This window comes from Euleptes europaea, chromosome 12 (assembly GCF_029931775.1).
Source record: "Euleptes europaea isolate rEulEur1 chromosome 12, rEulEur1.hap1, whole genome shotgun sequence".
Classification (NCBI taxonomy): domain Eukaryota; kingdom Metazoa; phylum Chordata; class Lepidosauria; order Squamata; family Sphaerodactylidae; genus Euleptes; species Euleptes europaea.
The window spans coordinates 45,123,060-45,150,094 of record NC_079323.1 but is presented as its reverse complement, the minus strand read 5'-3'; positions in this window follow the sequence as shown (position 1 = coordinate 45,150,094).

Genomic DNA, 27,035 nt, shown 5'->3' with positions numbered 1-27,035 from the left:
TTTAATTCATAAATAATACAGGAGAAGAGTATTGAGATAATTAGTTGGTGAATGATAGATTTCTTTATTGAAAAGTTCTGTTCACCTAGTTTCCCCCTATATTAATAATGACTTTTTTCTTTCCATACTATTTTACAAGAAATTAGTGGATGTTCAAAGGCTCTACTCTGGTTAGTAAATTTGTAATTTAAATGTTTCTCTATATATCACTTCATCCTTCATCAAGAAGCTATGCCAAGTTTTTTTTAAAAAAAACTACAAAATATCCTTTCTGTACCAACACCAAAACAGTGGGGACATAAAAAGATAATGCCAGGGGATTGGGACACATCTCTATACCAAGACTAACACCATCATTCTAAGCAGAAACACAACCTTTTAAGTCTATTGAAGTTAGAAGGATGTAACCCTGATTAGGATAACACATCTTCAGAAGATTAAGAGAGGGTTTTTTTTTACTTTGAACCACAGACCTACCCCACCCCACCCCATCCCATATCACAATCTTTTTTATAGAACACCAGGTGGATGGAAACAGACCAAAAGAAACAGACCAAAAGCTCTCTGGGGCACATGTTATAGGTTTTTCCTTAACAAAGGCTCCAGACCAAACATTTATCCCAATGTGTATAATGGCTCCACCAGTTACGGTGGCAGGCGAGCCCATTCTCAAAGAACTACTGTGTGTGCACTGTGCATAGGACATTAAAGGATCTGTGAGGGAAACCTTGAATATGAAGCACCTTTGTACTTCAGAGCTCCCTTTCACAAGAGTTGCCTCTGAATCAGGTAGAATGTCTTTGGACGGACTGTCAGCTTTCATGACATGTACCACTCTCATTTTCATTGCCTCTACCCCTTTTTTCTATCAATCATATCCTGTCTAATTTTCTGTGAACATATGTGCTGTTTACATGTTCAATTAAGAGTAGACATAGGAGTAAAGAGGGGAGAGAAATTCTAGATGATAAATGGATCACAACTTTAGTATTATATAGCAGCAGCAATAGAAAAGTTAAATGTTTTATTTAAATAGTATTTCTAACTGTTCATTGTGAATACTTTTGGGATGAGTTGGTGGCAATTTCCTCCTGAACACCTAATCCTGCCTCTGAACTACAGAGCAGTTGTAAATATATCTCCTGGTTCTTTGCAGCACTTATTCAGAAAAAGTGCTGAGGGAGGCTTGGCTAAGTAATTATTTCACAACCCAATAAGCCCTATGTAGAAGAGGTGGGCAGGCCCCCGCAAGTTTCTGGTCTCTGTTCCTCTTAAACCCAGTAACCTTGATCTAAGGAAGGCTAATTTACTCAAGTGATACCTCTCACCAAAGAACCTTATCTGATCTTTTGAGCCCACAGTCTTCACTGACTGCCAAGTTGTGACCTACTTGATTTCAAAGTACATGCACAGGCCCAAACAGAAAGGATACATCCCTCCAACATTTCAGGTGTGAAAAAACAGAGTTTCCTTCCATGGCTAATTCAAGTCAAAGGAGAAAGAACCCTACTCTGACCCTTGAAAGATAATTGATTAGTTCTGCACTGCCACAACAGACAGGGCAGGTAGATGCTGAGTTAACTAAGCATTTCATGAACTTTGCTGTGAACAGGTTCAGTGGGTGAATATACAATGTTTCAATAGCTGTAATCACTCATGAATCAAGCCTTGGTTGTCATTGCTCTCTGCTATCTAGCTCGATCAGATGCTGAACATCTTTATAGTAGCACAGTTAAATGCAGTATTTCACTTTCGTCTGTCTGTCCTGCAAGCTGCTGCTGCATCTGCACAGTAGATGAACCTGATTTATCCCCAGGTCACAGGTAGTTGGGCCATGTAATTAAATTATGTGAGGACTCCTGTAAGACTGTGTAAAAACGTGCACACACAAAATAACCTCAACAAAGCAAGGACTTAAATAAACACCCAGAAGCAACTTAAAAAAAAAACAACTTACGGTTTCAATTTATAACTTCTGGTGGTCAAATTCATTTGCTCACTGTCTGTCTATACAGTTGGCAACTGACAAGTGAACAGCCATGACAGGTCTGTGTCGGGGGTGGGGGGTGGGATTCAGGGTGGGTAATACACATATGCAGGAAATACTGCCAATTGCACTGTTCTATACTGAAGTCTTAGAATGTGCAAAAAATAACCTAACAAAAAGGCTCATGCTGGTTGCAAGTATCTGAACAGTCCATCGAAAAATTGACTCCCTGCTGGTGACCAAGGAGCAGAATATGAGTTGAACAAGCTGGGGTTCAAGTACCCCTTGTGATAATTATCAACTGTAATGGTCGCTGCGTCATCGTTTTAAACTGCCAGATCCTATTTACTTTCTATTAGCTAGCTCATAGAAAGTAGAAACTGTTATTCTGCTTAAAATCTACTTCCTTGTCTTCCTGTCCTTCAAACGGCTGTCCACAAAACTGTATAATGTGTTTTTTAAACTGATATGCTAAGGAAGAATCATGTGTTATATATAGTTGTGAAGCCACTTAGAGCACCATATGATTGAGAAGCAGCACATGCATTTTCTAAATAAACAAATAATTGTGTCTGAGCCTTCTTCTAGGATATATTACACTTTGAAAATAAGTGGAATAGAAAATGGCCACCACTTGACTAGTTTGGATCTCATGTTTTGTGCCATTCCCCTGGACCAAGATTTCTCAGTAAAACAGGGCTGTGAGATCCAACAGTGGTCATTTATGCATGGGTGCTTTCACTCACGTTTGCCCCTGGTCTGTCTCAGTTGTTCCTTGGAGTTATGGTGAGTTTTCCATCCATTAGACATGACCTCACTGCCAGCCCTTGCAATGTCTGGGTCTTCCCATTCCTCTGTTAACCTGACTCTTCCGTCTTCCCTGAGCAAAGCCCAGGTAAAATCCCCATGCATAAGGCAAAGTGCAGGGCACGCAAGCTTGGTTTCTCTCACAGCCTATTACAAAGTAGCATGTCCAGAGGCAGAGACTGAAACACTTCCTGGGAGCTCTTTCTGGGCAGAATGGAGACTTGCATTTCTCCCTTCCCTTTCAGATTGCTCTTATTTTTATGTTGTTGTTCTTAAAATGCTTTTTTATGTGGCAATTGGGTGGAGGGAGGGAGGATTTTTCTCTCACAGTAAGCACTACAAGTAAGCCAATTACAAAGCAGCATTTAAAGGGGCAGGACTTGATTTGAGCTTCGAGACTGCTGGTGCATAGATTCCCAACAGGAAAGTGTGACCCAGCGAGCAACGAACCTCAGGTAAAACTCCCATGCATAAATGACCGGTGTGTATTTTTCTCCACAGACTAATTGTTGTCTGCTTTTGCAATAGACATGAGAATCTAGGACAATATATTTCTTTTCTGGTTTTGATAATGTTCTATCAAACTTTATTTTCATTTAAAAAAAGAACATTGCTCATAACCACTATTTTTCAACCAATCCATTAAGGGAATACTCATAAACCAATTCTGAAATAGCAGGGGTCGGTATACATTAATGGGGATCAACCCCATGCAATTAGTATTAGTTTTTATACTGCCACCTAACAAGAAGTGCATAGAGCTTAGATGCTATTTTATAAGTTAATAACACAAGAAATAACAAGGCTGTGTTATTGCTTCTCTAAGGGAGCACATTAAATGTGACCAAACTACTAATTCTGCTATAACCTTCCAAAGTGCCTTAAGGGCCATTTATTAAAAAATAAAAAGCTGCTGCTGCTGCTGAACAAATCCCTAAATATCTGAGGTCTTGAGGGCAGCAGTTTGAAGGGGAAATATCTAGAAGTGTCAGAAGCAAAATTTGCTTAGTCTGTAGCTTTGGGGGTTTCTGCTGGGGCAACAATCCTGCATGTACTCATCAAAAATTATACTCATCAAAAATGATATCATGGGGGGAAATCTGCATACACGCTGCTTATTGGCCACTTACCTCAATGAGATTTTAAAAGTATTTAAAAGCAGGACTGTCACCTAAGAAAGGCAATCTGAAAGCCATAGTTTGGAGCCAGGAAGCATGCTGTGGCCACATCCCTTTGTATGTTCCATCTTTTACATGCAAATTTGCCCCTCCTTTCTGGGTTTGCAATAAACATAGTTTGCTGTGATGTCTAAGCTGCAGAAACTATGGTTCGTGCTAACCAGAAGTTACTTCCTATGGTGTATGGAATAGAGTTTATGTATCTCTGATCTGGCCTAGCAATTCTAGCTTGGTGGCCATGGTTAGCTGCATGTTGTCTGTAAATTGTCCATAAGTAGTTATTGTTCTCATGCAAGTAAAGTGATGCTCAAAATCTTACAGCAAAGGCTGTTACCATATATGGAACGAGAAATGCCTGATGTTCAAGCTGGTTTCAGAAAAGGAAGAGGCACTAGAGATCATATTGCAAATATACGCTGGTTACTGGAGCATACAAGAGAATTTCAGAAGAAAATCAGCTTGTGTTTCATAGATTACAGCAAAGCTTTTGACTGTGTGGATCATGAAAAGCTATGACTGGTTTTAAAGGAAATGGGTGTGCCACTACATCTGATCGTTTTGATGCGCAACCTGTACTCTGGACAAGAGGCCACAGTTAGAACAGAATATGGAGAAACGGAATGGTTTCCAATTGGCAAAGGTGTCAGACAAGGATGTATTTTATCTCCCTATCTCTTCAATCTACCGTATATGCAGAACATATAATTAGGAAAGCTGGATTAGATTTAGATGAAGGTGGAGTGAAAATCGGAGGGCGGAACATTAATAATTTGAGATATGCTGATGACTCTACATTATTGGCAGAAAATAGTGAAGATCTGAAACGACTACTGCTGAAAGTTAAAAGAGAAAGTGCCAAAGCAGGACTACAGCTGAACATCAAGAAAACAAAAGTAATGACTACAGGAGAATTACACAACTTTAAGGTTGACAATGAGGAAATTGAAATTGTCCAAGACTTTCTATTCCTTAGCTCCACCATCAACCAAAAGGGAGACTGCAGCCAAGAAATCAGAAGGAGATTGAGACTGGGAAGGGCAGCCATGAAGGAGCTAGAAAAGATTTTGAAGTGTAAGGATGTGTCACTGGCCACCAAGACTAGATTAATTCATGCCATCGTATTCCTTATTACTATGTATGGGTGTGAAAGCTGGACAATGAAGAAAGCTGATAGGAAGAAAATAGATTCCTTTGAAATGTGGTGTTGGAGAAGAGTGTTTCGGATTCCGTGGACTGCCAAAAAAACAAATCAATGGGTTATAGATCAAATCAAGCCTGAGCTGACCCTAGAAGCTAAAATGACTAAACTGCGGCTATCGTATTTTGGTCACACCATGAGACGACAAGAGTCACTGGAAAAGACAGTCATGCTAGGAAAAGTTGAGGGCAGCAGGAAAAGAGGAAGACCCAACAAGAGATGGATTGACTCAATAAAGGAAGCCACAGCCTTCAATTTGCAAGATCTGAGCAAGGCTGTCAAAGATAGGACATTTTGGATGACTTTCATTCATAGGGTGGCCATGAGTCGGAAGCGACTTGGCGGCACTTAACACACACACAGTTATTGTTCGTTAGTTATACCTTGTGTGGGGTTTCTTCCCCACAGGCCCCAACTGTTGCCTTTCCGCTGTCATGTTGCTTGCCCCCCAGGAGCCCCCTCAAGGCTCAGATAGGGTTGAAGAAGGGGTTAGTAGCACATAAGTCTAGCCCTGGCTAGACTGCCCCAGTAACAGGACCCCCCCCCCATCCTCCATATTCTCTGGCCTTCATGATAGTCTTCCATTTTAAAGGGTTTCCACACTCGCCCCAGTTATCCTAGACCCAATGAGTGGGAGGGATGTGCCCTTTGCTTGCTGCCCTTCCTCCTGCCCTGTGTCCTTTTCTGCGGCTGGCCATTCACCTGGCAGCTTGTCAGTTGCTAGGAGGGGCAGGGTCTTCCCATCTCTGGCCTGGCCAGTAGGGTTGCCAGGTCCTTCTTCACCTCCAGCGGGAGGTTTTTGGGGAGGAGCCTGAGGAGTGCAGGTTTGGGGAGGGGAGGGACTTCAATGCCATAGAGCCCAATTGCCAAAGTGGCCATTTTCTCCAGGTGAACTGATCTCTATTGGCTGGAGATCAGTTGTAATACTAAGAGATCTCCAGCTAGTACCTTGAGGTTGGCAACCTTACTGGCCAGGCCCATCCAACCTGTTGGCACGCTGCCTCAAGCTTTGTTGGCCTAGCCTAAGTAGCTGTTGAAGGTGCCACTGTAACTGCCACCTTCTCTGCCCCTCCCCCAGGTTAAGCCAGTACTTGCTCCTAGCTGTCTCTGGGCTCCCTTGGCTGGCACTACCCGGTGACTTCCTCCCTAGGCCCCGGCTGCACAGCCATTTATTACAATATTGAAAAATGCTCCAGAACCCACACATGTTGTATAGGAAAATCTCTTTATAATAACATGAATGGGATGCTCTCTCTGCTTGTGCAGAACTCTTCATAGACATTGAGGGCTGTAAAATTTTGGGCAATGATGGCCCCACGGGCTGTCACAACGAACTGGTGCTGATATAGGAGAAACCTTCTAAAATACGCATAACTTTCGTCCTGGCTGCCGGCACAGCTCAGGAATGCGCAGTTAAAATCTCACAATATTGCTCCAGACCTGCTCTAGCAACTGCAGTTGTTCTTTCACTCTTTCTTCAGAAGGGAAAGGACTGTCATAATGCTATGATAAATCCCTTTTTTAACCCTTGCTATATTGCACCAAAATGGTAGGGCTAAGAAAACTAGGGCTTGCTTTATGGAGTAAAAGTAAGTTGGTGCAAATCCTTTCCACCTCTGAGAACTTTTACAGATTTCCACATTTCACCTTTATTGAAATAACTATTACACTAACTTCCCCTGGAGTTGATAAGGGGTAGTAGTTCATTGGTTCAGTACCTGCACTGTCTCTCAAGTTACATGGTTTTTCAAGTAACTATTCTGGAAAAGACCTTACTATGCCTTAGAGTGCCCTGACCTGGATGGCCCAGGCTAGCCTGATCTCGTCAGATCTCAGAAGCTAAGCAGGGTCAGCCCTGGTTAGTATTTGGATGGGAGACCACCAAGGAAGTCCAGGTTTGCTATACAGAGGAAGGCCACTGGCAAACCACCTCTGTTAGTCTCTTGCCTTGAAAACCCCATAAGGGGTCACCATAAGTCAGGTGCGACTTTGCAGCACTTTACACATACATACATGCCTTAGAGTGGCTTCCAGTCAAAAGAGTCAACACTGAGCTAGATGGACCTATGATGTCAGTATATAGCCCAGTTCCATGGCAGGTGAAGCTAACTTTTTAACTTTAACAGAAAAGTCTGCTGCAGATATAACTATACTCAGAACATTTTAGGAAATAAATGGAGATTATTGTCAGCCATCATGAGTCAAATGAGTCACCGTAGCATGTGTTTAATAAATCTTATGTCTGTTCTCCCTGGATAAATATTTATTATGAGAATTTCCCTGTTTTCTGCAGTGAAGAATGATACACAAGATTAATTTAATTTCACTGCAAATCTTCATTCAATTTTCTTGTGACAATTTCACTCAACAATGTTACTGCATCTCTGGCTGGCTTCTAGGGATCCACATTTGCTTAAAACAAATGGAGAATGTAATAAATGATCCTGATAAATTGCATTAATTTCTATAAGAGATTTTTAACTCAAAATTATTAATTAAAATCTAATGTATTTCATTTTTCTTTTGCTTTCCATTGGCATTACATTTCATTTTCCATTGCATTACAGTGGTAATTAAAAGCAATGCAGTGATGGCATTTTGCATTGAATGCACTGGCTCGAAGAGTATCTCAAGTTCACAGAAAGATTACAGGGAGATGGAAGAGTGAGAATAGTATAATTAATAGACTGGCTAGATCCTAATCTTCAACAAAGAAGCATTTGAGCATCCCTTCCAGCACAATACCAGGGCCAACATTACAGACAGGAAAATGCTGGCTAGGTCTCCCATGGGAAGCCAGTAGAATGTATATACTCTTTGTGTTTATTTATGTACCATCAATTCACTTCCGACTTAATCATGACCCGATGAATTAATGACCTCCAAAATGTTATATCATTACCAACCTTGCTCAAGTCTTCCAAACTGAAAGTCGTGGTTTCCTTTATTGACTCAACCCATCTCATTTTGGGTCTTCTGGTTTTTCTACTGCCTTCAACTTTTCCTAGCGTTATTGACTTTTCCAATCTTCTCATGATGTGACCAAAGTACAATAGCATCAGGTTAATCCTTTTTAGTTTATAGGGAGAATTCAGGCTTGATTTTATCTAGAACGGATTTATTTGTCTTTTTGGTGGTCCATGGTATCTATAAAACTCTCCTCAAAACACCACATTTCAAATGAATCAACTTTCAAATGAATCACATTTCAAATGAATCAATTTTCTTCCTGTCAGCTTTCTTCACTGTCAAACATTTGCATCCATATACAGTAATGGGGAATACCATAGTATGAATTTTTGTGACCTTGGTGTCCAGCAACACTTCCTTATACTTTAGGATCTTTTCTAGTTCTTTCATGGCAGCCGTTCTAAGTCTCAGGCTCCTTATTTCTTGGCTGCCGTCTCCCATTTGGTTGATGATGGGAGCCAAAGAATAGAAAATCTTTTAACAATTTAAATTTCTTCATTGTCAACCATAAAATTGTGTAATTCCTCATTACTTTTGTCTTTTTGATGTTCAGCTGTTTTTTGACAATATCGGTACAATATCTTTTACAGTATCTGTAGTATCCAGTGTGACACGACTTTTACTTTTTAAAAGAAGTTGTCTTACCTTTTTTACTGTCTACAGTGTAGTGACTCAAAACTTGGAAGATATCTTTAAAATAGCTCAATTCCCATTAAGCCAGACAAGCCTGTTTCCAGTGTCTCAGCAGCATTGTTATTATTTCTATGTGGTGCTCTCTGAATAAGGGCTGAGATTAATCCTTTCCCCTTGTCTTATTGTTCTTTCTGTGGCTGTCAAAAGTACCTCCTGTCTTTGGGACTTTTCAGCACTTGTTGCAAATATATTCTTCTTGTTTCAATGCTTTTCTTCACTCCCATTTTTATCCCCACCCCACCCCACCACTGGATTTGACCTGATTTGCTCATACATTGCTATTTAATGCTATTGGTTGTGACAGCTCATCTGATATTTTTAATTAAGTCACGATGCCATGTAGTTACAACATGACAGATTTCATAAACAAAATTGCATGCCTTACTAAAATCAATCAAATAAAAAAGTAATGATGGTAAATCAGGCAATGAGAAGAAGTAGCCACCAGAAGGAGGGAAATGTAGTCTGACAATGACTTAAAAAAAATCACTGAGGTGATCTTTTTCTTTTTTGTATTCTGTTCAGTGTAATCGAATATGCTACTTTCAAAGTGAGTATCAAAATAAAGAACGTATAGTGCAGCTCTAGTCTGGACATGGCAGTAATAATGTCAGCAATCAGGAATCACAGAAGGAGAGAAAATCATTTGAGAAATTATCTCATGATGGCTGCCAGTTCTTGGATAGTGTGACAAAAGCATGAGCCCAAACCACAGGATCCCTGTAACCTGCATGGCTTCCATTTCCAGACGTTTTTGTTGGTGTACAGAGACCAGACCAGGGTTGCCAGGTCCCTCTTCGCCACCGGTGGGAGGTTTTTGGGGTGGAGCCTGAGGAGGGCAGGGTTTGGGGAGGGGAGGGAGGGATTTCAATGCCATAGAGCCCAATTGCCAAAGCAGCCATTTTCTCCAGGTGAACTGATCTCTATCAGCTGGAGAGCCATTGTAATAGCAGGAGATCTCCAGCTATTACCTGAAGGTTGGCAACCCTAGACCAGACTGAGCTAAAGTGACAACCCATTACAGTACGACATATCAACAAGATATTAGATGCTAAGCAGGACCACCGAGGGATGGGACTAGATATATAAAATTCCAGGACCCTATGTCACTCTGAGGGCTTAGAAAGCTGGGCATTGGTGCTACATGGTAAAAGTAGCAGCAAATATGTTCCGATCAAAGATGTTGTTTATGTTATGTTGAAACATCAGGAGGCTTGGATGGAATTTTGAGGGGGAAAGTTGGTACTTCTCAGCAGGATTTTTTCTAAGGAAAAATTATTTGGTGATGAATGTTTCATTAAAATTCAAAGCTTTCATTGGTGTAATGAATATCTGAGAGTTATTTGAGGGCTCTGTGATTAAGAATTTATTCCCCCACTACAACTGTTGGAAAGGTCATTTTTTTCACCAACCCTGAACAGATGAACATCTAAAAGGTATTGTACAATGTAACCTACCTTAAGTATAAGGAAATAAATACTGAAACTGAATGGACTTCTATAGCAATTGGATACAGTGGGCATTCAGGTCGAAAGAAATCCCTTTGTTTGTTGTTTTTCCTCTGCTGAGAAAATGGAATTTGAATGGAAGAGTAAATCACTGCAACCTACAGTTTTGAAGCACAGTATTATTTTTTCTTTTTCTTTCAATTAACCTTATTCCAAACAATACGGTCACAGGTTGTAAAATGTTAAGTGAAGTTTGTGATTCTCACAAGGCAAGATAAGAATGGGACGGCATAGAGGTCCCCTTTATATTATAACCAACCAGGATGAATTTTGTGTCAAGGCAGCTGAATAACATATTTCAAGGTTACCAGAAATAATATGATATGATACGGATTACGATGCAGGGCAATTGTGCTTTGTGTTTCTTTATAAAGTGGATTGTTGTCCTACATTGGATCTTTGAGTGAAGCAAAGTGAAGGATGCTGACACAATCAATAATCTTCTCCCTTAAAGGGAGTAAAAATAAGTTCAGAGATTCCTTGAATAATATTATCCTATTTTTTGCTCTTCTTCCCACTGCTTAGTAATATTTCCACATAAAATGATTCCAGTGTAATTTGTAACAATACAAAAATGTTAAAGGTTCAGCATGCAGATATTGTGCATGCTACAATTCTCAAATTAATTTGAGAAACTCTCCTCATTAAACCAGAATTAAAGAGAATGGTGCACACAGATAGTGGCATTCTAAGAAGAGGACTGATCTGTTCACCCCTCCCGGCAAGCAAAATCTATAGCAGGGGTCCATAACCAATGGCTCCAGAGCCAAATGTGGCTCAATACGGAACCAAGACATGAATGGATGCAAAAGAAAAGTCCAAAGCTGTTCGACATTTTGGAGGACATTCATTCATAGGGTCACCATGAGTTGGAAGCGAATCGACAGCACTTAACAAACACACGGAACCAAATATGGATCTAAAATAAATAAATAAAACAACATTTTAATATATATTGCAAGGGTAAGCGGTAGGCTAAAATAACCAGTATGGGAAGGGAATGGCGGGCAATAAAATTATGGGGCTAAAAGGGTTTCCTTGAATTGTGGAGCAGAAAGTGAAATGATAGAGGTGAATACTTGCCAGTAATCCAAGTGTGAGCCACATGCAGATTTATGACAATGCATGTAAACAATTGCACAGGGTGTTCCTGTGCATATTTACTCAGGAAAGCCAGCATGGTGAAGTGGTTAAGAGTGGTGGTTTGTGTCAAGAATAAAAAAGATTGTGAACAACAATGGTGTTTGACAGGTTCGACAGGGCATGACTAGGCTTTCTTTGGAAGGTGACTCAAACCAGCTGTAGCCAGGTGATGCAACTCAGCTGCAACAGTGACTCAGCATTGTGCTGATTGGCTAAGCATAATATAAATGTGGTGAGCAGATAAAGCTCTTTCTCTTCTTCAAAAAACCAATTACTAGCCAGAACTCTTGATGGACGGATTACTAACTGCTGAACTAAGGACTGTGTAACTGGACTCTGATTTTGTACTGGTGATTTCAACTTGGTAACTAACTATATCCTACTCTGTAAATAGTCTGTATATAGTTTTCACTGACAATATACTGGGTTGCACTAACGTGCTCTGGCTTCTGTGTGGTTTTTGTTTGCTAAGTGTGTCTCCAACCCATACCTAAGCGCAACAGTTTGGAGCGGTGAACTCTAATCTGGAGAACCAGGTTTGATTCCCCACTCCTCCATGGGGAGGGGAGGGGAAGGAAAGGTGATTGTAAGCCGGTTTGATTCTTCCTTAAGTGGTAGAGAAAGTAGGCATACAAAAACCAACTCCTCCTCCTCCTCTTCCTATTATTGCTATTGTTATTATTTATTCTGAGACCTCGGGTGTCTACTTTCTAATAAAGGACTTGCAACAAACAGTGTTCAGGCTGCAGAAGTTTTATGGATTATGACAAGTTGAGTCAATTAACTGTAATGTTGGTATACATTATCAGTTATGCAAATGGGATTTCTTATAATGGCTCTCTGTTGATCTCTTGCTCAGAATGTTGATGTTGTTTGCCTCTGTATTTATAAAAGGTTGCTGACTCCTGATCTATTGGGGGGGGGGGGAAGGTCACTCAGCCTGAGTTGACTCAGCTGTGTTTCTTGGGGAGTTGTCTTGCTACTGTGGTTATCCTCCAATGTATTCATCATTCAGTTCGACTGCACATTTTCCTGCCATCCCACTCTTCCAAAGCACTTCTTTGACTACAATTAATCTGAGCAACAGATTTGTGCAATACCTTATCGACTCAGCAATGGCAGCCACTGCCTGTGTAAAAGTGCTGGCACACAGCCACTGCGCTGGAGCGATATGTAGCTTAGGCCTGTAATGCTTGCACAACATTTTTGCCTCATCCTGCACATTTGCTGGTATAGCAGCCCAAAGGATTATTTTGAGATTTGTCGAGATATTGGAAATACGTTTGTCCATTGATCCTACCTATTCCCAAAGGCTCAGGAACAGTAACAATAAAAAACTTTTTTAAAAAAATAAATCAACCCTTTTAAAACCCTCAATCCATCTGCAGTCTTGGCATGTTTCCTCAAACAAGAAAACCTTACAATGCTGTTCAAAAGGTCCCAGGGCACTTAAAAAAAACAACACAAACCTATATGCCCAATTAATGTCCGTTGCTAATCCTGTGTAATTGACCAGATAGGTTCTGTTCAGTTTTCTTTCTAGCGCACAACATAATAGCTCAAAAATCTTCTAAAGGCTTTCAAAACAGGATATGATCCAATTTTCAGTCAATTTTGATTGACTGATCAATTGGCTGTTCTCTCACAGCCTATGCCAAACACATGTAATGATCTACAGGAAACTGAAAAGCAAATGATTTTTTTTTAACACTGCATATGTCAACAGTACAAGATGCAAGTCCAGTAGGAAATGCTGTGGTTTTGCACTATTGACTACTGCATCTTAGCATACCATAAAATAGGGCATGGAAATTGTTCTTAAAGTAATGTAATAAAAAAGGAACAAGTGTCCTCATCTATCTTTGCCTAGATTAGAATAGAACATCTTTATGATCATTAGGCTGTAGATATTGTAGTAGAGATTTTTCTAGAAAAGACAAAAATCAGCTGTTCTTAAAAAGCTGAATTGCATCAACTTTTGGTTTATAGTGGAATGTGATAGTAAAACCTCACAACTGTGTACTCTGGAAGCAGAACCATGACACCTTATTTACCCTGCCAGTTTGGTTCTTTGCTGGCCTACTCACTTCCTTGGTACAACACTTCAGTCCCACCTTAGCAAAAGGGCAGGTGATAGCATTTCAGCAACCCATTCATCAGGAGTCAGATGTCACAAGAGGCTAGTTAAGTTCTACCATGTTTCATAAATTTTCAAAGTCTCACCTGTCTTTTCTCCTTAAACTGCTTTCAGCATACTTGCCTACACATCCATTTTCTGGCCCATATGCTTTCCAGATCCCTACCTGTCTCCCTACTGTCTAAAGATTGCATTCATTGAGCAGTTGTGATTATCTCTGTAACAACCCCACCCCCTACATAGCATGCCAAGAGAACATTGAAATTGGTTTAGGTTGCAGAGGTCACAACTGGTGGATGTTACGCATTGCCGCATGTGGCATGAGATCTCTTTTTACGGGTACTGTTATCGACATTGTTGTTTAATACTAATGCACTACACTGCCAACATAGGAAGCAAGTGCAACAGGATTTGAGAGATATCAATTCAGTCCCATAGCATCTGTAAATGCTCATGAGTAACTTTGCAAGGTCCTTTTGAACTGTTGCTTCCCCATTGCATATATAAGGAATTTTCCACAATTCGCACAGCAATATGAGACCAAATTTAAGCCATACAAGTCTCATGCTCAAGTGCCACAGACTGTTCTGCACTGACTGTTTCATTTCCAGAGAATTTCCTTTTGTGAAAACTCCCTATCTCTCCATTGTTGCAGGACTGGGCTGAGTCCTTCTTCAGAGATCTGGAGATATGCTGAAGCAATAAATCTGAGTCGGAAGCTCTCCTGAAGATATCCTACAATGTCTTGGTTAGTTAATCTGAAAGCTACTTGTTTTGTTAATCTGAAAGTTGTGCCCTGATCATGAATGCCAGGACTTCATGATACCAGCCATGGTTTATACTGGTCATAAAATGGTTTGCCTCTGGACCATCCATAAAGCTAAGGCTTCAATTTCTTCTTCATACTTGCTACCTTAGCTAATGGCAAGAATTAAATCATTACCAGACATTGCTGAAATTAAATTTAATGGTAAAGGAGACATACTATGTAAATAACATTGGTCACCATACATCTCTATCTGGGGCAGCTAGACTGGAATAGTTACTGGTGGCCCACATCGCCAAGCAGAGCATCATGTGAATTGAAAGACACATCCTGCCTGTTCAACCAAACCTGGATGAGCAATATGATAACAGTTGGTGATCTGCATCCAGGTCTGCATGGGCTATCTTTAGTGATGGCTGATTTCATGTGCACAGCTTCCTTGCAGGACTGGAGTGGTACTTCCTAGAAGTAATAACAATAACAACAATTATTATTATCATAACAATACCAACAATAATAAATATGACTGATTTAAATTAGTCATGGGTCATGCAATCAGCTGACAATCAAACCATACAAAAGGAATACCTATAGAAAGCCAATCCTGTGTAATATTTTCAGTAATGATATTAAACATTTACCAGGCATGGTAAAATGTAGAGGCAAAGAAGAAATTGCTCAAAGCCTTATCCAATGAAGTCACTATTACTCTTTGATAGTCTCTGGCTTTAGATATCATCTTCAGCCTGAATCAACAACCACTTCCTAATGTTTCTTTGTTCTCTTGAATGGCAGTCAGTTGTCTATGAGGAGCCAGCTAGAGAACCCACACATACACACTCATCTAGAAGGCAATGGCCATTTATGCAGGGTCAGTTTTGATGCTTGCTGAAAGCTCTTTTTAAAAATGTGACCTTCAAAATGCTTATTCATGGTCCCAACACAAAAGGAGAAATTCCACCCTACCCCCACTCGCCTGCTCCTTCGTTCCTTCCATTAGCAATAGTCTTTTGCATAGCTAAGCCATGGCTGTGTGATTTTGCATGCTTCCTTCAGGGGATTCTTCGAGGCTGGGGCAGAGCAAACACAAAAGGTCGCGTAAAAGGGGCTCTTAAGAAATGCGAAGCAGGTATGCGCCAGCTTCGCAGCCACTTCCTGAATGACGGTTCAGCGTGAAAAACTCAAAAAAATATGTGGGGCACTTCAGCCTGGAGTGCGCTGCTAATTACCAAGCATAAATGGCCAATGAGAGCATTCATGATTGGAGCTCTTGCAAAACAGCTGCTCCTTCTCTATCCCTGTCATGAAACCTGGTGTAGTGGTTAAGAGCAGTAGACTCTAATTTGGAGAACCTGGTTGGATTCCCCACTTCTCCACATGAGTGGTGGATTCTCATCTGGTGAACCGGGTTGGTTTCCCCACTCCTCCACATGCAGCCTGCTGAGTGACCTTGGGCCAGTCACAGTTCTCGCAGAACTCTCTCAGCCTCACCTACCTCACAAGATGTTTGTTGTGGGGAGAGGAAGTGATTGCAAGCCAATTTGAGACTCCTTAAAGGTAGAGAAAATTGGGTATAAAAACCAACTCTTCTCTGCATCTTTTATCTGGACAATACAGTCCCTCAAAGTACCTAGCGGCGGTATTTCCCTACCAACATTCCTAATCTTTTCCCCCTCAAAGCATTTGCTGCTGTATTCATTCTCTTTGGCATGTTGGGGGAGACTGTGAACTGGAAGATGCAGATTGTAGGAGAGTGAATGAGTCCTCTTTGGCTGTCTCTAAGCCCTCTTCAAATAAAGCATGACAAGCCACCCATGCTCTATCAAAACTGGTGCTCACAAGAGTTGGAGGCTTTGGAACCAGAGGAATTTCTTTGCCAGCCATACCAGACATTTGTGCCTTTTTGGTAGCTTGCCTGAGAGTTGCCTGTGGTTCTGCTTCATTAGCACCCATCTTCCGTGACCCTGCCACAATGGCACCTGCTTGTACATACAGCTGGTTGGAGGTATAAAGTCCACTAAAGCCTGCTAAGCCACTAAAACCAGCAATGGGAGCCACACGCCACACCACATAGTGGGTCACATGCAGCTTGCCAGCCACATGCTGTACATCCCTGACACATATCATGTTAAAATTCTTGAATTTGAATTCACATTTTTTTCACAATTCCTCGATGTGACTTCTTTAATGAAATATGAACTGACTGTAATACTCGCATATAAGCCGAGTTTTTCAGCCCAAAAAATGGGCTGAAAAAGCCGGCCTCGGCTTATACGCGGGTCAATACGGGGGGAGGGAGGAAAGAGGAGGGAGGAAGGGGGGAAACTTACCGCCGCCGCCGTGCCGCTTCCTGCCGCCGGGAGCGGCCTGGGGCAGCCTCCTGCAATTGCAGGAAGGCTGCCCCGCCCGCCCCCGGGCCGCGCCGCCGCTTCTCCCCGCCGGGAGCAGCCTGAGGCAGCCTCCTGCAATTGCAGGAAGGCTGCCCAGCCCCCCCCCGGGCGGCGGCGCCGCTTCTCCCCGCCGGGAGCGGCCTGGGGCGGCCTCCTGCAGCTGCAGGAAGGCTGCCCCGCCCCCCCGGGCTGCGCCGCCGCCGCCGGACCCTTGCCGCTGGAGAGCCCTGTAAGGTAAGCCTGCGGGGGGGGAGGGGTTATAAGCCGACCCTCGGCTTATACGCGGGTGCCTAATTTTTCCCCATTTTGGGGGAGAAATTAGGCACCTCGGCTTATATGCGGGTCGGCTTATACATGGGTATATACGGTATTTTGCAATCTCTAGTTATAGTATCTAGTGTAAAATGTCACTGAAAGCAATGGGTCAAAAAGCATCATATAGAATTTTACAGCTATTGGAGGGGCAACCAGTTGCATTTATGCTCAATGATTCTATCCTTTCTTTCTCCAGAACACCACATTTGCTTGCCAAAAACAGCTGCAGCCTGCTGCTGTGTGAAACACAAAGCAGTAACTGTTTTCCTCATTAGTTGAATCTGGTGAGGAATGAGTCATTAGCAGCTCTACTTCTGTGTAAGCACCTCAGTAAGTACTTCTTTTTGTTATATGCATCGGAGCAAGGAAAGTGAAATTCCAGAGACCTCATGCCTCCTTTTTCAGTTAGGTGAAATGGGCTGGTGTGGACATCTTTTAAGTATCTAATTGCAGAATACTGTTTTCTGCCTCAGTCCATTCCCAGATCAGGACTACATTAGGAGAACTGGAAAAACATGAGGCCTTCACACTTTCCAGTTTGCATGTGCTGTAGACAGCTGAGCTGGGGGAGCAATTTGTGCACATATTGCTGATGAGTAGCCAACAGTGACTGATACACAGCAACACACCATCAGCCTGTAGCCACATAAGTTGCCATTGGCCATTCACAAGTATGCATGGTTCTGCATGTGCTGTGCCCTGCCTTAGCTGCCTCCTACAGTTCGCTACAACAAGACAAGCTTCTTCAGATATGTGAGGAGTAAATGCGAGGTAAAAGAGGCAATAGGCCCACTTTGGGGTGAAAATGGAGAAACTGGCAGAGAACAGGGAGAAAGCAGAAAGGCTCAGTGTCTATTTTGTCTCTGTTTTTTCCCTAAAGAAAAGAACAGGCTCATCTAGAGATGGTACTAGGCAAGCCATGGCATCCGGGCTGCTGGTTAACATGGACAGAGAGGTTGTTGAGAGGCACCTGGCTGCACAGGATGTGCACAAACCTGGGCCAGATGGTGTGCACCTGAGAATGCTCAAATATCTTTCTTGAAAGTTTGCAGAACCTTTGTCCATCATCTTCAAGACCTCCTGGAGGATGGGAGATATTCCACAAGACTGGAAGAGGATTAATGTTATCCCAATAGTCAAAAAAAGGGAGGAAGGATGACACAGTAAAATACAGGCCAGTCAGTCCAACCTCTGTACCAGGGAAGATTCAGGAGCAGATGAGGAGGAGGAGGGGCAGGAGGAATTACCCCAATTTTCTCTACCATTTAAGGAGTCTCAAATTGGCTTATGATCACCTTCTCTTCCTCTCCCCACTTGTGAGGTAGCTGGGGCTGAGAGAGTTCTGAGAGAACTGTGACTAGCCCAAGGTCACCCAGCAGGCTTCATGTGTAGGAGTGGGGAAACCAACCTGGTTCACCAGATTAGCATCTGCCACTCATGTGGAGGAGTGGGGAATCAAACTCGATTCTCCAGATTGGAGTCCACCACTCTTAACCACTACACCACTTGGCTGTCTAAAGGGGTCGATCTGCGGGCATATAAAGGTCAACTTGGTGATCCTGGGAAGTCAGCATGGATTTGTCTCCAACAGGTCCTGCCAGACCAACCTTGTTTCATTCTTTGATCTAGTGATGTGCTTACTAGATCATGGGAACACCATTGACGTTATTGTCGAAGGCTTTCACGGTCAGAGTTCATTGGTTCTTGTAGGTTATCCGGGCTGTGTAACCGTGGTCTTGGAATTTTCTTTCCTGACGTTTCGCCAGCAACTGTGGCAGGCATCTTCAGAGTAGTAACACTGAAGGACAGTGTCTCTCAGTGTCAAGGGTGTAGGAAGAGTAATATATAGTCAGAAAGGGGTTGGGTTTGAGCTGAGTATTGTCCTGCAAAAGTATTGTCCTGTAAGTATCAAGATAATGTGCTAATGAGGGTATGGTATGTTAATATGGAACCATTGTATCCTGAAGTGATCTGTTAATGTGTGTAATCCAAAGCTAATCTGTATGGCTATTGTTGAATGTTGTCTTTGTCTGGAGGTTTTTCAGGGCAGGAAGCCAAGCCTTATTCATTCTTAAACTCTCCTCTTTTCTGTTAAAGTTGTGCTGATGTTTATGAATTTCAATGGCTTCTCTGTGCAATCTGACAAAATAGTTGGTAGAATTGTCCAGTCTTTCAGTGTCTTGGAATAAGACCCTGTGTCCTGTTTGTGTCAGTCCATGTTCAGCCACTGCTGATTTCTCAGGTTGGCCAAGTCTGCAGTATCTTTCATGTTCTTTTATCCTTGTTTGTATGCTGCATTTTGTGGTCCCGATGTAAACTTCTCCACAGCTGCAAGGTATACGATATACTCCTGCAGAGGTGAGGGGGTCTCTTTTGTCTTTTGCTGATCGTAGCATTTGTTGTATTTTCTTGGTGGGTTTAAACACTGTTTGTAGGTTATGTTTTTTCAAAAGTTTCTCCATCCTATCAGTGACTCCTTTAATAAATGGCAAGAATACCTTTCCTATGGGAGACTGTTTTTCTTGAGTTTTCTGATTTTTGTTTGGTTTAATGGCCCTTCTGATTTCATTCTTGGAGTAGCCGTTTGCTAGCAGTGCGTGATTTAGATGATTAGTTTCTTCCTTGAGAAACTGTGGTTCACAGATCCGTCTTGCACGGTCCATTAATGTTTTGATTATTCCTCTTTTCTGTCGGGGGTGGTGGTTGGAGTTTTTGTGTAAGTAGCGATCTGTGTGAGTTGGTTTCCGGTAGACCTTGTGACCTAACTGAAGGTTTGTTTTACGGATGACAAGGGTATCAAGAAATGGGAGTTTACCCTCAATTTCCTTTTCCATGGTAAACTGAATGTTTGGATGGATATTATTAAGATGGTTTAGAAAGTCCATTAATTTTTCTTCACCATGGCTCCAAATGGTAAATGTATCATCTACGAACCTGAACCAGACTGTAGGTTTGTAAGGTGCTGATTCTAATGCTGTCTTTTCAAAATATTCCATGTAAAAGTTTGCTATTACTGGACTGAGTGGACTTCCCATAGCTACTCCATCAATCTGTTCATAAAATTCTTGATCCCATAGGAAATAACTTGTTGTCAAACAATGGTGAAATAAGGCTGTTATATCTTCTGGAAAAATCTGGTTAATCAATGAGATTGTGTCTTTTACTGGAACCTTGGTAAAGAGGGATACAACATCAAAACTGATTAATATATCCTTTGGATTGAGTCTTAACGGACTGATTTTGTTGATGAAGTGAGTTGAATCTTTGATGTAAGAAGTGGTTTTTCCAATGTGGTCCTGTAGGAGGGTGGTCAAATATTTAGCTAATTCATATGTTGGGGAACCAATGGCACTCACGATGGGTCGGAGTGGAACGGAATCCTTATGAATTTTAGGTAGTCCATATAATCGTGGTGGTTGTGCTTCAGTCTTGCATAGTTTTCTGTGTGTGTCGGGATGAAGAGTGGAATTCTTGATCAGAATGCTAGTTTTCCAGGAAAACTAGCATTCTGATCAAGAATTCCACTCTTCATCCCGACACACACAGAAAACTATGCAAGACTGAAGCACAACCACCACGATTATATGGACTACCTAAAATTCATAAGGATTCCGTTCCACTCCGACCCATCGTGAGTGCCATTGGTTCCCCAACATATGAATTAGCTAAATATTTGACCACCCTCCTACAGGACCACATTGGAAAAACCACTTCTTACATCAAAGATTCAACTCACTTCATCAACAAAATCAGTCCGTTAAGACTCAATCCAAAGGATATATTAATCAGTTTTGATGTTGTATCCCTCTTTACCAAGGTTCCAGTAAAAGACACAATCTCATTGATTAACCAGATTTTTCCAGAAGATATAACAGCCTTATTTCACCATTGTTTGACAACAAGTTATTTCCTATGGGATCAAGAATTTTATGAACAGATTGATGGAGTAGCTATGGGAAGTCCACTCAGTCCAGTAATAGCAAACTTTTACATGGAATATTTTGAAAAGACAGCATTAGAATCAGCACCTTACAAACCTACAGTCTGGTTCAGGTTCGTAGATGATACATTTACCATTTGGAGCCATGGTGAAGAAAAATTAATGGACTTTCTAAACCATCTTAATAATATCCATCCAAACATTCAGTTTACCATGGAAAAGGAAATTGAGGGTAAACTCCCATTTCTTGATACCCTTGTCATCCGTAAAACAAACCTTCAGTTAGGTCACAAGGTCTACCGGAAACCAACTCACACAGATCGCTACTTACACAAAAACTCCAACCACCACCCCCGACAGAAAAGAGGAATAATCAAAACATTAATGGACCGTGCAAGACGGATCTGTGAACCACAGTTTCTCAAGGAAGAAACTAATCATCTAAATCACGCACTGCTAGCAAACGGCTACTCCAAGAATGAAATCAGAAGGGCCATTAAACCAAACAAAAATCAGAAAACTCAAGAAAAACAGTCTCCCATAGGAAAGGTATTCTTGCCATTTATTAAAGGAGTCACTGATAGGATGGAGAAACTTTTGAAAAAACATAACCTACAAACAGTGTTTAAACCCACCAAGAAAATACAACAAATGCTACGATCAGCAAAAGACAAAAGAGACCCCCTCACCTCTGCAGGAGTATATCGTATACCTTGCAGCTGTGGAGAAGTTTACATCGGGACCACAAAACGCAGCATACAAACAAGGATAAAAGAACATGAAAGATACTGCAGACTTGGCCAACCTGAGAAATCAGCAGTGGCTGAACATGGACTGACACAAACAGGACACAGGGTCTTATTCCAAGACACTGAAAGACTGGACAATTCTACCAACTATTTTGTCAGATTGCACAGAGAAGCCATTGAAATTCATAAACATCAGCACAACTTTAACAGAAAAGAGGAGAGTTTAAGAATGAATAAGGCTTGGCTTCCTGCCCTGAAAAACCTCCAGACAAAGACAACATTCAACAATAGCCATACAGATTAGCTTTGGATTACACACATTAACAGATCACTTCAGGATACAATGGTTCCATATTAACATACCATACCCTCATTAGCACATTATCTTGATACTTACAGGACAATACTTTTGCAGGACAATACTCAGCTCAAACCCAACCCCTTTCTGACTATATATTACTCTTCCTACACCCTTGACACTGAGAGACACTGTCCTTCAGTGTTACTACTCTGAAGATGCCTGCCACAGTTGCTGGCGAAACGTCAGGAAAGAAAATTCCAAGACCACGGTTACACAGCCCGGATAACCTACAAGAACCATTGACGTTGTTTACCTGGATTTCAGTAAAGCTTTTGACAGGGTTCCCCATGATGTTCTGATGGGTAAGGACTGTAGACTCTAGAATAGTTAGGTGGTTAGGTAATTGTTTGGAGAACTGCACCCAAAGAGTAATTGTCAATGGTATTTCATCTGATTGGAGGGAGGTGTTCTGTGGGATGCCACAGGACTTGGTTCTGGGCCCGGTACTTGTCAATACTTTTATAAATGATCTGGATGAGGGGGTGGAGGGACTACTCATGAAATCTGCCGATGACACCAAATTGGGAGGAGTAGCAAACACCTCAGAAGATAGAGATAGAATCCAACAAGAACTGAACACGCTGGAAAGTGGGCCAATGTGAATAAGATGCAATTCAAACAAGGATGAAGGGAACCAACCCCCCCACCACCACCCAAAAAAAGAGGTTAGGAACCAAAAAGGTTGCGCTAGCATAAATCCAAACAGTAGTTTCTTTATTGTGTGCACAAATACATGCAAATATTAAAAACCAACGCTTCATAAAGGTTTTCAAACCACCATAAGTAAGCAATGTAATTTGGTAGCAGCTTTGACCACTGTGGCTATATATATTTTGGCCGAAAGGCCTTCCTCGGTGGTCTCAGAAAATATATACACACATACAAAGATAAATATACAGTTATTTTCCAAGCTTGAGTAGATTGCATGTCAAACCGTATAATATTATTATGGGGTCTCCAAAAATTATGTTCGTATCAGTCCTGAACTCATCGAGGAATCCCCATCAATCTGTTAGGTAGGTGCCACAACCGTACTGCTCACAGTTTACAAATGGACACATATCATAAGTAGAACTACAGCCCTGAGGAGGTTGAGGGGGAACATGATTGCTCTCTTTAAGTATTTGAAAGGCTGTCACTTAGAGGAGAGCAGGGAACTGTTCCTGTTGGCAGCAGCGGATAGGACTCGCAATAACGGGCATAAATTATGGGTGGAAAGGTAACGGCTGGATATTAGGGGGAAATGTTTTACAGTAAGAGTTGTTCAGCAGTGGAACTGGCTGCTTAGGGAGGTGGTGAGCTCCTCCTCACTGGCAGTCTTCAAGCAGCGGCTGGACCAACACTTGTCAGGGATGCTCTAGGCTGATCCTTCGTTGAGCAAGGGGCCGAACTAGATCAGGGGTCCCAAATATGGTGCCCATGGGCACCATGGCACCTGCCAACACTTTTTCTGATGCCCACCAAGTATTTTTAGGAAGTGGGTGGGGGCAGGTAGGGCTTTTGATTGATTATTGGAGATTTGATTGGCAGTGCAGATGCTTTTGAATGTTGCTTTGGCAGTAACTGCCACCACAGCACAAGGATCTGCTCTGTGTTACTGAAGTGAAGCTGTGGTAATCATTTTGTGTCGGGGTCCACCTCCTGTGGCAGCCATTTTGTAGCAGCTATTTTGTTGCTGCACCCACCATGCCATGTCAGAATTCCAAATGTGCCCATAGGCTCAAAACGTTTGGGGACCCCTGAACTAAATGACCTATATGGCCCCTTCCAACTCTAGATTCTGCATTTGCTATATCCTTGCTAGGACGTAACACAAAGATATCCTTTGATGCCATTTAGCAGCCTTGGCCAGTTATAATTATACCCTTCATTCTTCCACTATGGAAATCAAGGCATCATGTACAGGGTTCACAAATGGTCTCCTAACCAGGCCTGATTTTGCTTTGCTTTAGCAAGTCTGCTGCATCCAGTACCTTCCAACTATATCCTGGGATCCAGTGCCACATTTACCAACTACTATTGTTTCCCGCTGATTTTTCTCTCTCTCTTCAAAATACTACCCGTGCTGGAATAGAAATAAGGGACAATATCACCAAAATACAAAGAACAGTCCTAAGAACTAAGAAATTCTTCATTTTCTTTGGTTTGAAAGGTCTCTATTGTGAATACTGTTCTTTGTTTAGCAAGCACAGCTGATCTTGTACAGACAAACAACTGCCTGATTGATACGCTTTGACTTCTTAATTGTGCAAAGGGACCAATTACAGAGTATTATTAGGATGTACCTTTGTCCCTGTAGAGGTTGAGACTGAAATCACAGCAAGCCCGATATTATGACAAGTATTCTTCAGGGTTTGGATGAGGTGCTTGAAAATTGTTGAAAAAATAAAATATAAATAGGGAAGCACTCATACCATGTAATTAATGTAAGACACTCATACAGGAATGCATAAAACCCTGTTCAAGCATCTGTGTGGCTAAGAAAAAAACCGTGGCTGCCAAAATTGGTAGAGGTAACTATTTCCCCTCTTTCAATTATACATGAAATTCTACTCCATCCCGCAAATATAATGCACACTTAAAAATGTGATGCTAGTGTCATTCACTTATGAGCAACATACAAAATGGATGGGGCAGGAGGAAGACCCAGACTCTTTATATACGCTGCCTTGTCGGTAAAATGATTTCATCAGTCATCTTACTCAATCATACAAAAGAAACCACCTTTCTCTGGGCACTTGTATAGCTTTCTAGTTGGTTCTTGTTTGATAACTTCTGATGTGTGGTGCTACTCAAAACCACTGGAGTTTGTGTCACTCTCTTCAGTAAGTGCTGAAGCTGACAGATTTGCAGTTTGAATGTTTTGAGACAAAGCAGGGTGATTAGTGCTATTCATTTTACAGAACTGCAATAATCTATTGATGTCTTTGGGGTCCTGATTAATTCTGCATGTCAGGCTGCCTACCTGCTCAACCTGCATATTTGTTAATAAGCATCTCCAGTACTCTTTCCTCAGAAGGAAAGGCTGCCTTGACACTTGCTACCAGTTAAGGAGATTGAAAGAACAACTCAAAGAGCTGGATCCAAACCCTTCCACTACATGAGAAGCCACACACTTTCAGAAGGAACCATACTCTGTTGGAGGAAGACTTATTCTATAACAGGAAGGGTTATTCCAACTGAAGAAAACTTCCTCACTTAACAAAAGGAAGTTATTAGACCAAACACAATTTTTTGTTTGTTCTTGATATAGGCCTTAGCTGGTATGAGGTTATGCTCCAATGACTACCAACATTTGGAAGAGATGAACTCTTCCAGTAAAAATAGGAATGCCATCTCTGCGTTGGGAAATTCCTGAATATTTGGGATTGGAGCCTGGGGAGATCGGAGTTTGGGGAAGAGAGGGACCTCAAGAGGGTATAATCCCATTGAGTCCATCCTTCAGAGAGTAGGTCTCTGTAATCTGGACATCAGTTTTAGTTCTGGGGAATGTCAGTTATAATCAATGGTCTTAGAACGATACAGCTCTATTTAGGACTGTACTGAAAAGAACCCTGAGTACAGGCTGGCAGCCGTGGGTGGTGAGCCGCCCCCCGCCCCCAAAGGCAAGAGTGGCATGCCACCTCCCTCGCGAGCCTTCCTTCCTCCTGGAGCCTACCCAAAGGACAGCAACGTGCGGGTGAATCAAGTCTCCCCCCTTTCTCCCCCTCCTCTTTTTTCTGAGGATCAGCTGTAGAATAGTAGATCTGCTATCATGTAAAACTGCCTCTTTGCCTTCACCTATGTCTATTTGTACATACACAACTATTACAAAAATGGCTCAAGATTCCAGTGCTCTCTCCTCCAAAGGAAGCCAACCCAGCAAGTACTGCCCCTGGGATTTCTTGCTGCTCAGAAAAGTGGGGAGACTGTAATAATATGTAAACTCTGACAAACAAACAGGATCTTCAAGTTCACTTGTCCTTATTTCTTTTCTACCTTTCACTTTATCATAATTGAGGGTTCTTAAAAAAAATAACATTAGCAGATACAACATTAGCAGATACAAAATTATCTTCTTGTGAAAGTAGGATGTGTGTTTGATTTATCTTGTTTGTTTTAACATTTCTCTTATCACTCTTCCATTATGAATGCAACGAATATCTTTTTTCGTAGAGGTGTTATAGGAAGTGATAAGAAGAGGTCAGCTTTGACAATGTTCAGCTGAGAGCTTGCCCCAAAAATCTTGCTCTCTTCCTAGAAGAGCGCTCATCTGTCCTTGCTGAGAATCCACCACTAGCGTCTTGTAAACCAAGTCAGCTAACTCCTGTGACAAGCAGCACACAAAACACACACAGACGTCCCTTTGTTTATTTGGAGTTCTGGGAGGGGGGGACCTTATGAATATTACTGAACAACAACAACAAAAACTTCTTGCTGGTTTCATTTTACTGTGAAAATCGGTGTCTGGCAAAATGGGAATGTTTTGTATCTAATGCAAAGCTGACATGTTGCCATCTGCTAAAGGAAGGTGGACGTGTCATTTAAGAAAGGTCATCCTCCAAAGGAAATTATTTTTCGTCTGTTATCTTGAACACTATTGTTTAGTTTTCAAACTTTCTGAAGACATTCAGATTTCAGTTTAATCACAACGCTGCATTCCATTAACTATTTAAAAAAAAAGATAAAGAATGACCTTTCATCAGGCATAAATTCTAAAGAGGCTGGTGGCTTTATGTACTTATTTTTATATCTAAACTGCAGCTCCTGTTTTTCTCTTGATGGTATAAGGGGGAAAGGCAGATCATTTGAGAATTTCCATCTACTTGGAAAGTTGAATTATTGAATGATAACCATACAAAACAAATATTATGTAAAATACCAAGAGCTCTTTCTCAAATAAATTAAGGATTA